We start from the raw sequence: 12994 nt of genomic DNA on the forward strand, positions 1-12994 counted from the left end.
GCACTGATTACTGTAGCTTTTTAATAAATTTTGAAATTTTAAAGTGTTAGTCCTCTGATTTTGTTTCCTTTTTACACAATTGTTTTGGCCATTCTGGGTCCATTTCCCTATGAATTTTAGAAAGCTGGTCAATTTCTGAAAAAACAAAAAGGGCAGCTAGATATTGATAGGAATTCCTTAAGTTTGTAGATTAATTTTGGGAGTATTATCACCTTAACAATATTAAATCTTTCATTCCATAAAAATAATGTCTTTCCACTTACTTAGATCATTTAAAATTTCTTTTAATGATACTGTATACTTCCCAATGTACAAGTCTTATACTTCTTTTGTTCTAGTTTATTTTTAATGAATGTATTGTTCTTGACATTATTGTAAATATTTTCTTAATTTCCCATAGTTTTAACCTTAGCTGCTATCTAGAATCAGTTACAATATCAAGACAACTTAGTAAGTATCTAATATATATATACTAACAACTTTTAAGCACAATGAAAATTTTGGCTTATGGAGGATACAAGGATTCAATAAATAAAGCATGAAATAATATGAAAAACATGTTGATCTCTGGCCCAAGTTCTTTGAACAGAGCTCCTAAAATCTTTACAATTCCCTACGTAATAGGAACACTAGGAACATCTTTTGTTCTAGTATTTGAACTTTGACCCTGGTTCCTGATACAAAGCTCCTAAATCCTTTAGAATGTCCTGGGTAATAGGAATATCTTTTGTCCTAATGAGGCAACTCTTAGTGGGCTCCCAGATGGTTTCAGGATGGGAGCTGGTCACCAGAATGACCAAGCCATGATTAGAAGCTTAGAACTTTCCATCCTACCTCCCACTTTCAGGGAGGGGAGTGGGACTGGACACTGAGCTGACTGACCATACACCTATGTGTTGAGGACCTCATAAATAAATCCCAAAAGTACAGGGTCCAGAGAGCTTCCAGATTGGTGAACACATCCATGTGCTGCAACTCCATGGGGGCAGAATGTCTTGTGCTAGAGACACTTCCAGACTCACTCTGTGCATCTCTTCATCTGACTGTTCGTCTTTACCCTTTATTATTTCCTTTGCAGTACACTGATAAACATAATTTAGTGTTTCCCTGAGTTCTGTGAGCCATTCTAACAAATTACTGAATCCAAGGAGGGGGTCATGGGAACCCCAAACTATAGAGGGTCAGTCAGAAGTACAAATGACAGCCTGAGACTTGCAACAGACTTCTGAATTGGCACCGTCTTGTGGGACTGAGGACTTAACTTGTGAGATCTGATGCTATCTCCCAGTACTAGACAGTATCAGAACTGAAATGAATTATAGGACACCCTACTTGGTGTCATAGAGTATTCACTGATGTGTAAAAAGCCCACACATCTGGTTTCAGCAGTATTGTGAGTATGAGAGTAAAAAAGAAACACAGGAATGTTTCCCCAAACTGTTGTAGGACACTCTTATGCCATATTAAATGGCAGAGTATCTGCTATCTAATAAATGCTTGTGAATAGCAAATAAATGAATGACATAATGATGGCAGTGGTGATAACAATGTTTGCTTTACTTATTTTTTTATAATTTTTTAAATTAATTCATTTCGAGATAGAGTGAGAGCATGAGTGGGGGAGGGGTACAGAGAGAGAGAATCCCAAGCAAGCCCTGCACTGTTAGTACAGAGCCTGATACAGGGCTTGAACTCATGAACCATGATATCATGACTTGAGCTGAAACCATGAGTCAGATGCTTAACCAACTGAGCCACCCAGGCACCCTGATGTTTGCTTTAGTCAAAGGCAGAATATGTAGCCTCTTAGCCTATTCATAACCCTACTTCCTAATTCCTGTCTCTCATGCTATACTCCAAGAATTCCAACTACTTATATCTCCTAGAATGTGCTATTTCACTCTCATATACATCAAAGAATATGCCTGGAACACTTTTATGTCCCCTGCCCAAAGCTCCCTATCTTTGCCTAACTCTTTCTTACCTCTCTAGTCTCAGCCCTGTCTAACTGCCACTTCCATTAAGAAGGCTTTCCCTTGGGGCGCCTGGGTGGCGCAGTCGGTTAAGCGTCCGACTTCAGCCAGGTCACGATCTCGCGGTCCGTGAGTTCGAGCCCCGCATCAGGCTCTGGGCTGATGGCTCAGAGCCTGGAGCCTGTTTCCGATTCTGTGTCTCCCTCTCTCTCTGCCCCTCCCCCGTTCATGCTCTGTTTCTCTCTGTCCCAAAAATAAATAAACGTTGAAAAAAAAATTTAAAAAAAAAAAAAAAAAAGAAGGCTTTCCCAACATTTTCAGGTTGGGTTAGGGGCCCTCCATGTGTCTCCCATGGTGACTCCCAATTATCCCTGTGGTGGCACCATCACATATCTCTTTGGTTGTCATGCCTACTAGGTTGTAAGCTCCTTGAGGTCTATCGTCACCATCCAGAACAAAGGCTGCTACATACCAAGTGTTCAAAACATAATCAAACACAAATGAATAAAATTATCCAGAGCAGTCTGTGTCTCTAGGGTATTGGATTCAATCAACATTTCTCCCTGAATTTTCCTGTTTTCTTTGTTCTTCCATTACCTTTCTACAATTGTCTTACTCTTTATTTTAATTTTTATTGTCATGTGTCTATTGTCAAACATGGTCCTGGTTGAAAGCATCTTGAAAGATTTCCTCTGACCTTAAAATGGTCATAAAACCAATTAATTGGTACATAAGACCATGATGAGACAACTCTGAAGATGGATGCAAATCACATTTCCAGACCCATTGCCTATTCCCACAATACCCACACACCAACTGGGGTTGAAATCATATCATGCATTTGAAGAGATAATTTTTGACTCACTGGATGTGGTAGTATTTTGGTATGTTAAAACTATGTATAAAATCACTATATTTTCAAATCAGTCTATTGTTTCACTCTATTGTCTTCCTTTCACCAACATGTTCTCTGTATTGCACATCTGACCTAAGGTTTACTGACCATGAGATGTTAGGCATGTCATTTTACTTCTCTGACTCCTGGCAATGATATGTGAACACTAACACCCATTTCTCATGTCATATGGAAGGAATGAAATCTAAAAAGTCATGTAAGCCGTCATACCCTATTCCTGGCATATTGAATATGTACAATGATTTCCTTCTCTATCCACCCAACTTCCTACACGGACACAACTATGGTCTTCAGATAAACGCCTAGATAGAAACCTTATTTTTTAGTAAGCATGTGATTGATGGTCACTTTGAACCATTTATCAATAAAAAAATAATAATAATAAACATACTATGAGGAAAACAAAATAAATTGATTTCTTACATTCCTTTTCTTTGTTATTTTTATAAATGTTATTTAAATCTAAGAAATTATTATACTCTCTTGGGATTGGCTCTGGTTACTCCTCAATATATGTACCTCCTTTTAGAATGTCAGTCTTGTTCATGGACACTACCGTATTTTGCTCAGAGTTGAGTATTTTCCAAAACCCTGCAACCCATTTCCCCTATAAATTATTCTTATTAATGTTCCCATACTAAAATGCCTACATATTGCATTTTTTTTTTTTTTTAGTGCAGGGGGTGATTTCAATATTTCAAAGACCCCTATAAATCAAACATAGTGTTGTAAAAACCAAGCAATTTGGCTGGAAAAGCAAAGACATGGTTCCTGTCTGACATTTGCATCAGAAAGTCAGCCAAGCTTCTGAGTGCATTAGTCCATGGAAACAAGAGTCCTCTTATGATAAACAAGTGCTCTGGGAGACAGGGTATTATCACAAAGAGGATTATTTATGCTAGTTCGAGAAACAAGAAAAGGGGAAAAATGTAATCCCCTTCAGATCTTGAGGCTGCTGATCAAATAAAAATTTCAAAGTAAAATTTTTGAAAATTGGCTCTGAGAGTGCTTATGGTTTTAGTCAGAAAATAAGCGGGTAGAGGGACCTGGGAATGGGAGAATATCGACAAATAGAAGAGCTAATGCTGAATTCTCTTGAAGCAGGATTTTAATTCTCTTAAATATCAGAAGCTACCCCAACTTCATTATAGACCTCATTGGAAATAAAACCATCTCTGTGGGAAAAAAAATAGACTTGTATATATTCATTCAGAAATGCACACTCATTTGGAAACACAGATATGAAGTCCAGACTAGAAAACATACCCTCAAAAAACACCCAAATATGCCCATTCACAAAATTTGCATATTGATTCTGAAGTCACAGATAGGCTTAGGGATGAAAAACAGGACCAAGGGTTTAGCCAAATCTGTAATGTTCAAGAGCATAAAGTGTCTTTAAAGTTAAAATGCCAAACAAAAATTATATCTTCTATTTTTTCTTTAACATGGTTCAAGAAAATTCTCATCTAGATTGGTCTCTGGTATTATTTTATTCAAGACAAAGAAAGTTTCTTCTAATATATACAAAGGAGGCATGATTTTTACTTATATCATAAACATATAAAGCAATCTGGGTCTGTTCTGAAAAATAGATGAAAAAATGAGGGAAACAAAAAAACCAAGTCTTTCATACACACCAGGTTAAAAACTGACTGTAAAAACAACAACAACAACAAAAACTGACTGTAGTGACTGTGGTCACCTGTGAGAAAGTCAGACTCATTTCAGAAACCATAGAATAACAGTATCAAACATCTCAGAAATGATGCAGTTTGTCAGGCATGGCTTTAAATCCCAACTCTGTCTGCCATTTATAAGTTCTGTAGCACTGGAAAAGATGTTTAGCCTCTCTGTGCCTCATTCTCTGCATCTTTATTTTTTTTTTTTAATTTTTTTTTAACGTTTTATTTACTTTTGAGACAGAGAGAGACAGAGCATGAACGGGGGAGGGGCAGAGAGACAGGGAGACACAGAATCGGAAGCAGGCTCCAGGCTCTGAGCCATCAGCCCAGAGCCCGACACGGGGCTCAAACTCACGGACCGCGAGATCGTGACCTGAGCTGAAGTCGGCCGCTTAACCGACTGAGCCACCCAGGCGCCCCCCATTCTCTGCATCTTTAAATGGAAGTAACAAATATTTAACTTTCAGACCTTTGTTAGTATTCCATAGTCTCTCATTTTAGTTATAATGCCAGGTACATATTAAGGTACTCATTCAACATAATTATTATACATTAATATAAAAGTTGCTTAAAATAGTTCATAGATTACATTTAATTTAAATCAACTGTAACATAATCTAATTCAAGCTACATTAAATGAGTAACAAAAGATGTTTAAAAGAGATTAAGAATTTGAAAGCACAACCATATGACTAAAACACTCTTTTATTCCAAATGGCTGTTTATCAGTAAAATTCCTGGGATTTCAGGAGAAAGGGAGCCCTTGATGTGCAGCCACAATAAAACAGATGAGCAGACCACAGTGCACAGGTTAGAGGTGACCTTAGGGGAGATGACAGGTCTCCAGAAACAACAACATAGTGGTAAACAACAACATAGCGTCAAGTGGAAAATCCACCCCATCAAGCAGTTGTCTTCATTACTCAGCACCAAAAAAAAAAAAAAAAAAAAAGGTCTGATGGATGTTTCCCAGTGAATTGGCCACCTGCTGTTGGTGCTCTTGTGTCCTAGGGACTCAGGTTTGAAGCAATCTTCCATTCTACGTCTCTGTAATCTTATATCCTAAAGGATAGGTGCAGCTTGATTATGAGATAAGAATATGGCAATTTAACAAGGGACAGTGGCTAAATGGAGGGGATCTAAGTTCAATACCAGAAGAGAATGGAGCTAATAAAGAACATGTTTGGAGCTACTAAGAGAATGCAATGGAAAGATTAATGTAGAACACTTAGCACATGATAAGTTCTCAGGAAATGTTGGTAAATGTTTTTATAGAAAAGTGTACAATAGGGGCGCCTGGGTGGCGCAGTCGGTTGAGCATCCGACTTCAGCCAGGTCACGATCTCACGGTCCGTGAGTTCGAGCCCCGCGTCGGGCTCTGGGCTGATGGCTCGGAGCCTGGAGCCTGCTTCCGATTCTGTGTCTCCCTCTCTCTCTGCCCCTCCCCCGTTCATGCTCTGTCTCTCTCTGTCCCAAAAATAAATAAACGTTGAAAAAAAAAATTAAAAAACAAAAAGTGTACAATAGAATCAACTATTATTCTTAAACGAGCATATTAAGTTATTACTTTAATATTATGTCTAACAAGAACTTCTGTCAACATGTCCAAGGACTGAGATTAGGATCAAATGTCAGAGATCAAAAACATCGAAGACAACAAGACAATGAGTCCCAAGAAGGGGATCAAGATAGTGACAGTAAATTACAATAGGGTGTTACTAAGAACCTTTTGTTAGCCAAAGAATAGAAAGGGAGATGGCTTATGCCAGAGGAACAAGAATGGGACAAATATAATTCCTACAGCCCATTTCGCATCCCTGTTCCTCATTTCAACTTTCAACTACCTGTGCCCCATGAGACCTTTGCTACCTGCAAATGAATATCTTTTCTTTTCCTAGGTCATTATATCATAACCATGTCCCACACAACCAAAACCTTGCTTTGTGACTTCAAAATGACAGCTGATAAATATGTTAAAACTGCCCATGTTGAGGAGATATTTTATTTTATTTTTAATGCTTATTTATTTACTTTTGAGAGAGAGCACAGGCAGGGGAGGGACAGAGAGAGAGAGAGAGGGGGAGATACAGAATACAAAGTAGGCTCCAGGCTCTGAGCTGTCAGTGCAGAGCCCAATGAGGGGCTTGAACTCCTGAACTGTGAGATCAGGACCTGAGCCAAAGCAGGAAGCTTAACCAACTGAGCCACCTAGGTGCCCCTTGAGGAGATATTTTAAAAGTCTCTGGCCCACTTCTACACTCAGGATATAGATTTTTTTTCTCATAGTGTTTGTGGGAGGGGGGAAGCACAATTTATTATAGACTGAAATGTATTTCATCAAAATCCGTACGTTAAAGCTCTGACTCCCAATGTGACTGAATTTGGAGATAGGACATTTAACCTTAAATTAAATGAGCTCCTAATATAGAGATTTCAATCTCTCCCTGTCTCCCCCAACCCCCTGTGCAGGCACAGAAGGAAGCCCATGTGAGGACACAGTGAGAAGGTAGCCTTCTGCAACCCAAAAGAAAGGTCTCACAGAGACCAGATACCAGCTCTGCCATCGCCTTGCTATTGGACGTGAAGCCTCTAGCACTGTTAAAAAATAAATGTCTATGGTTGAAGCCACGCAGTCTGTGATATTCTGTTACTGGGGAGGAAGAAATTTTCCTCTGTCCAAGATTTTTTGTCTGGACTAACTATCAAATTTGCATGAAACAGATTAACAGGAGAAAATCAAATTCAGTGTCCTATGTATAAGGAATCCACAAAGACATGAAATTCCAAAGACAGGCAACAGGAGGCTTACCTGACATCCTGGGCCAAGGAGAGGAGTAGGAGTCTCAGAGAGGAGGAAGATCATTGCCAGATCTGTAAGAGATGTCTGGAAAAAAAAAAAAAAAGGCTGCCCTGTTATACAGATAAGTTTCTTAGGTGAAAAGGAATCTCTGTTAATAGCTCTCTTTCTGATATAGGTTCTCCTTTACAATGTAAATTGAGGTAGCTGAAGGGGAAGTTAAAAGCTTTTCCTGATAATTAGTTGGGTTTTGATTGCATTTTACTCAAAATAGTCTTCATGTCTAAATGATCCATATTGGGCAGCCTACCCTTGGCCCCCACACATGTGTCACGGTAGCCCTTACACACTAATATATGTACAGCCTTATCCAAAGGACTGCATAAAGTGGTGGAAATTTCAGATATCCTCAAAGACAGGATAAATAGAACATACAAGTATGGTAGATTTTATAAAGTCCTCAAATTAATCTGCATAAAGTCTTAACAGCATTTTTCTATTATCATAGTTAAAAACTTTGCTTAATTCCGGGGCACCTGGGTGGCTCAGTTGGTTAAGTATCTGACTTCAGCTCAGGTCATGATCTCATGGCTTGTGAGTTGGAGCCCCGTGTTGGGCTCTGTGCTGACAGCTCAGAGCCTGGAGCCTGTTCTGGATTCTGTCTCCCTTTCTCTCTACCCCGCCCCCGCTCACACTCTGTCTCTGTCTCTCTCAAACATAAACATTAAAAAAAAAAAACTAAAAAAAAATTTTTGCTTAATTCTGCACACTTGAAAATTAATATATTATAGGGCTCACTGAGTGTTTATTGTTCAAATATTGATAGATAACCAAGGAGAGAAAACTTTCCAAAAGCTACTTATACTAGGATTGTGAATTTATTCATCAGCTTTTGGTGGGTGGGGACACTAAGATGAGGAATCTATAGAGGTGAGACTGTAATGTGAAATGCTGAGGGCATAGCATTCTTTTTGTTATGGCTCTCATTAATCAATGAATTTCACCAAATAAATCAACTGAGATTCTCTTTATAACCATGATACTCCATATACAGGCACATCTGTTTTCAAATTCTAGGTTCTCAGTGTTTGTTGCCTCCTACTAAAACCTCCCTACTTCCCTCCAAAGTTACCTTTCAACCTTTCTTTAAGGAGGATTGATAAGGTAAAAAAAGGAGTGTAAAACCTAGTGGAATCTGAGTCTTTCTAATACAAAAAAAAGTCAAAGGATTTTAAAGGTATATAACTCTAATATTAGATAGTTGATTTAACATTTTTAACGCTTAAAAGTTTTTAAGATTTTTTTTCTTTTCTTCTTTTTTTTTCTTAGAGAGAGAGAGAGAGAGCAAGCACGAGTCGGGGAGAGGGGCAGATGGAGAGAGAGAGAATCTTAAGTAGGCTCCATGCTCAGAGGGGAGCCTAGGATCATGATCTGATCTGAAACCAAGAGTCAGATGCTCAACCAACAGAGCCACCCAGGGCCCCCTAAGATTGTTTTAAAATAATTGGAAGCTCCTGGGGCACCTGGATGGTTCCATTGGTTAAGCATCGGACTTCGCCTCAGGTAGTGATCTCATGGTTCTTGAATTCCAGCCCCACAACGGGCTCACTGCTATCACCTTGTCAGCACAGAGCCCATTTCGGAAACTCTGTCCCCCCTCTCTTTGCCCCTGCCCTGCTTGCATGCTCCTGCTGGGAAAATAAGTAAAGTTCTGCACCATAAGATGGCCACGGGACTAACATAAACTCTAGTTCCTAGCTCAGAGACTCTTCTTCCAGGTTCTTCTTCCTGCCCTGCTTGCCATGGGTGCCAAATTACTACTAATGGGGAATGCGGAAGTATCAGAGGATAAATTGTCCCCCATGCTTGTGCTTGGGACTCAGATCTCTGGAGAAGGAGCTCCTCTGAGCCCCAAGGTGTAAAATAAAACTCGGATCCACCAAGATCTCCGAGTGCCACTTGGTTTTTCTGCCAGCGATCCAGCCTGGTTCCGTAACACTCTCTCTCAAAAAATAAATAAAACATTAAAAAAATAATTGAAGTTGCTCAGAAATTTCTCCCCATGAACGGGAGGAGTGAGACAATGATTATGTACTGCTGAATATGTCCTCTTAATGCATGGATATATTCCCTAGTATTCTTATTATCACTGGCCCTACAGCATTTTCCCTCGCACGCACCTAACTTTTCTTATCATTTTCCTAAGGAGAAAGCTCAAAAATTATTGTGTAAGCTATCCTTCCAGACATATATTTATTTATCCAGGGCAATTTTTAAACAATTTCATGGCTCATAGACATCTGACCTCAAAATTTTGGCAAACTGATAGGCTTGTCCAACGTTTTTGCTCCTGCATTTTTTATTATCTTGTCATCCCTGTATTTTTCAGGGTTGAATTTGTTTTGTGTGCAAACTTATATTACTTGTGTTCCCAGGTTTTTCTCTCAAATTGAAAATTCAACTAAAGCTGATGGTTTAAAAAATGGAGATTTTAACTACCCAAGGCATATAGGAGAATCTGTGAGACCTGTCTAATCATATAATCAAGTAATTGAAAACAAACCTTGCTCCCCCCGACCCCCCAAGGGCTTAACTCTAGCTACTACTTTCAATGATTTAATTTTCTTCCTGTTATGTCATCTCCCACAAGATTCCCTGCAAAACAGGCTTGCCAATGGCATGTGAAAACTGCAGCTGCCTGTTTCCTGATGGGTGGCAAAACAACATTAAGTAGATATGTGTTTTCCTTCTCTTTTAGAGCTGAGAACCTAGTATAGTGCTGCTGCCTTGATTATAATCATTCTTCTTCTTTGATCTACATATTTAAGTGACTTTTGACAAGCACTCTCCTCTCTCTGAATTTCAACTATCTTATCCATTGAATGTAGACAATAAGATCACCCCTAGAGAACTGTGCAATGACATGCATGTGATACAGATTACTAATTATTCTGTAGTATCCATTTTTCCTTTTCTATTTTTAATAACGAAGCCGCTGGGTTTCAGCGGAGCACTAGCCTCCTGGTTAAAGACTATACATCGCAGACTCCCTTGCAACTAGTTAAGACCCCCTAAGTTTCCGCCAGCTAAGGCCAGCTAATTGTGATGGAAGTGACGTGTTCAACTCCTTGGTAGTGTCCTTAAATGAAGTTCCTTCTCCCCTCTGTCCTCTGTCCTCTGTCCTCTTTCCCAGGCTCAAATTTAACATTCTTCTGGGTGTGTCTGTGAGGTGTTTCCAGATGAGATTAGCATTTGAATCATGGATCCCCTTCCTTCACAAGGTGGCACCCTCCAATCTGGTGAGGGCCTGAATAGAACAAAAGGTGGAGGAAGGAGGGATTCGCCCCCTTTTCCTGCCTTGCTGTCTGAGCTGCATCATCTCATCTGATCTTTGGCTTTCAGACTCAGATTTAGACCACTGGCTCCTCTATTTCTCAAGTCTTCAAATCTGAACTGAATTACCAGCCAGCTTTCCTGGGTCTACAGCTTGCAGATGACAGATCGTGGGACCTCTTGGCTTCCGTAATCATATGAGCCAATTCCTCATAAATATCTCATGACATAGATACAGATCTATTTAAAAAGACACAAGCCCAAAATGGAACCATTTGCCCCCCCCCCACCAGAACAGCTAACGGAGACTTACTTACAATTTCAACCTATCCCAGGAATGTGACCTTTTAAGAGTCAGTCTAAAATTTCCTGATCCACACTAGTGAGGTCATCTGCATAATAAAAACAAAACCCTATTGTTGCAGTTGCCTTCATCCCAAAAAGGGGTCCTGCCCAGACACAAACCTTTCTTTTCTTTTGCTAATAAGTTCTTGCCCCACCCTCTCATCTGTAAAAACCTTTTATTATGTACAACTCCTCAGAGCAGCTCTCTACCACTGGATGGGATGCTGCCAGGTTCATGAATTGCTACTACTAACTCTGTTTCTCTGGAGAACCTTAATACCCGTAAACATGCAAATTCTGTGGAAGTACTTATCAGATAAAAGAGCTATTTAATCATGTATTTAAATGTCTGTGATTTCCCTGCTTTAATCTGATTCATCTTTAGGTATCAGATCAAATACGCCTTTCTCTCTGAATTCTTCCTTGATTTTCTTAGGCATTTAGACACTTGCTGTGCTCTGTTTTCACATGATGGGTTATAATGCTTATCACATCCTATTATGTATCTTGTCATTTCTTGGTCTCCCTCAAGTCAAAAGCTTGATTTCCCTAACCTTCGCTCAGGCCCTAACTGGCTTATAGTAGGTGTTCAATAAATATTTTAAAATAAATAACTAATGCCAATAATATCTTCAACCTTTACAATATGTCAACCACATTCTGATCCCACAAGGTAAGGGGCTATTATTTGCCCCAATGCACAGGTGAAAAGCTAAAAATTAAACAACTTGTTCAAATTCATACAGCCAGAGCTTTGCGCAGTGGCAGTATTATAGCCAATGAGGTTTACCCAATGCACGATTATTGCTAATTCAAAATTACACAGCCAGTAGGAATCAAGGAAGATTAGACCCGAGGTTTATATGACATCAGTTCGTGAACACTTAACCACAACTTTGCACCCCTTCTCAGCTGACAGAGAACATGAACCAACTAGAAGTGCCAAGCACCAACTGTGTGCCTCTTATTGTGCTAGGCACCAAGGTAATAAAACAGTTATAAAAATCATTACTTCTGGCTCTCAAAAACAGATGTCCTGTTTAAACAGAGGCAAAGAACATACAAGTGAATTCTCAATCGTGTGTTATGGGTGGAGGGAGAAAATGACTAAAAATCAAATAAATATCCCTTAATGGTCTCCACCAGTTTCATCTAAATTCATGAAGGGAAATGATGAAGTTCAATGATCTGCCATATGATGGTGGTATAAAAACTCTTCTCTCCATAAGCATATTTATTTCTAGCTTCACTAGAATGATGAACTATTTATTCACAAAAATAGCCTGGTAAGAAAATACACTAAACTAGGAGCTAGGATTAGCATAGATTTCCAAAGAAACTAATCATGCCCAAAAACATGGGTCTTTTTGTCACACCATTCTAAGATAAGTCGATTGAAGATCATCGAAGAAGTACTGGATTATATTTCATTTATTCAGACCCAAGTTAGTGCCTCAGGAAAACTTGCGCTCATATTAAGCAAAATTGTTATAGGTGCTGAACGAGTACTGTCTAATATACTGCATACTAACTGAAAGGTCATAAAACAAAGAATAATCACAAATTGCCTGGCATTTAGATGAAAATGCTCAGACTACAAGAATTTACAAAACAGATATAATGCAAAAGTGATGACTGTGCCAGATTATTTCTATAAACCGAAATGCAGAAAATCATAACTCTCTTATAAATGGGAGGGCCAAAATGTCAAATAAAACAATAGTTTGAGAGGTTATCCTCCACCTATCTAGTATTTGTTTTTATATATATATATATATATTATTAAATATATATATATATATATTTTATATATAACTATACGCACTACGCACATAGTATCATTTTCATGATTCATTCAACAAAATAGTTAGTACCCACTCTACGGAAGGCATTAGAAATAGGTAGAAATAGGGGCACCTGGGTGGCTCTGTCGGTTGAGCATCTT

At 38.9% G+C, this 12994-nt stretch overlaps 1 long non-coding RNA gene and 1 other non-coding gene across 2 annotated transcripts in view; one reads left to right on the forward strand and one right to left on the reverse strand.

Moving 5' to 3' along the window:
* The window catches only part of LOC123596129, a 282406-nt gene extending 274946 nt beyond the window's left edge, over nucleotides 1-7460 (reverse strand). The window contains exon 1 of the long non-coding RNA XR_006711549.1: nucleotides 7384-7460. This is a non-coding gene — a long non-coding RNA (uncharacterized LOC123596129). The remainder of the gene's footprint in view (nucleotides 1-7383) is intronic.
* Nucleotides 7461-11799: 4339 nt separating this feature from the next.
* On the forward strand, nucleotides 11800-11944 carry LOC123596519. The gene has a single exon (XR_006711696.1). It is a non-coding gene; the product is annotated as a U4 spliceosomal RNA (small nuclear RNA).
* The last annotated feature ends 1050 nt before the right edge of the window (nucleotides 11945-12994 follow it).

The sequence above is a fragment of the Leopardus geoffroyi genome, chromosome B1 (genome assembly GCF_018350155.1).
Source record: "Leopardus geoffroyi isolate Oge1 chromosome B1, O.geoffroyi_Oge1_pat1.0, whole genome shotgun sequence".
NCBI lineage: Eukaryota > Metazoa > Chordata > Mammalia > Carnivora > Felidae > Leopardus > Leopardus geoffroyi.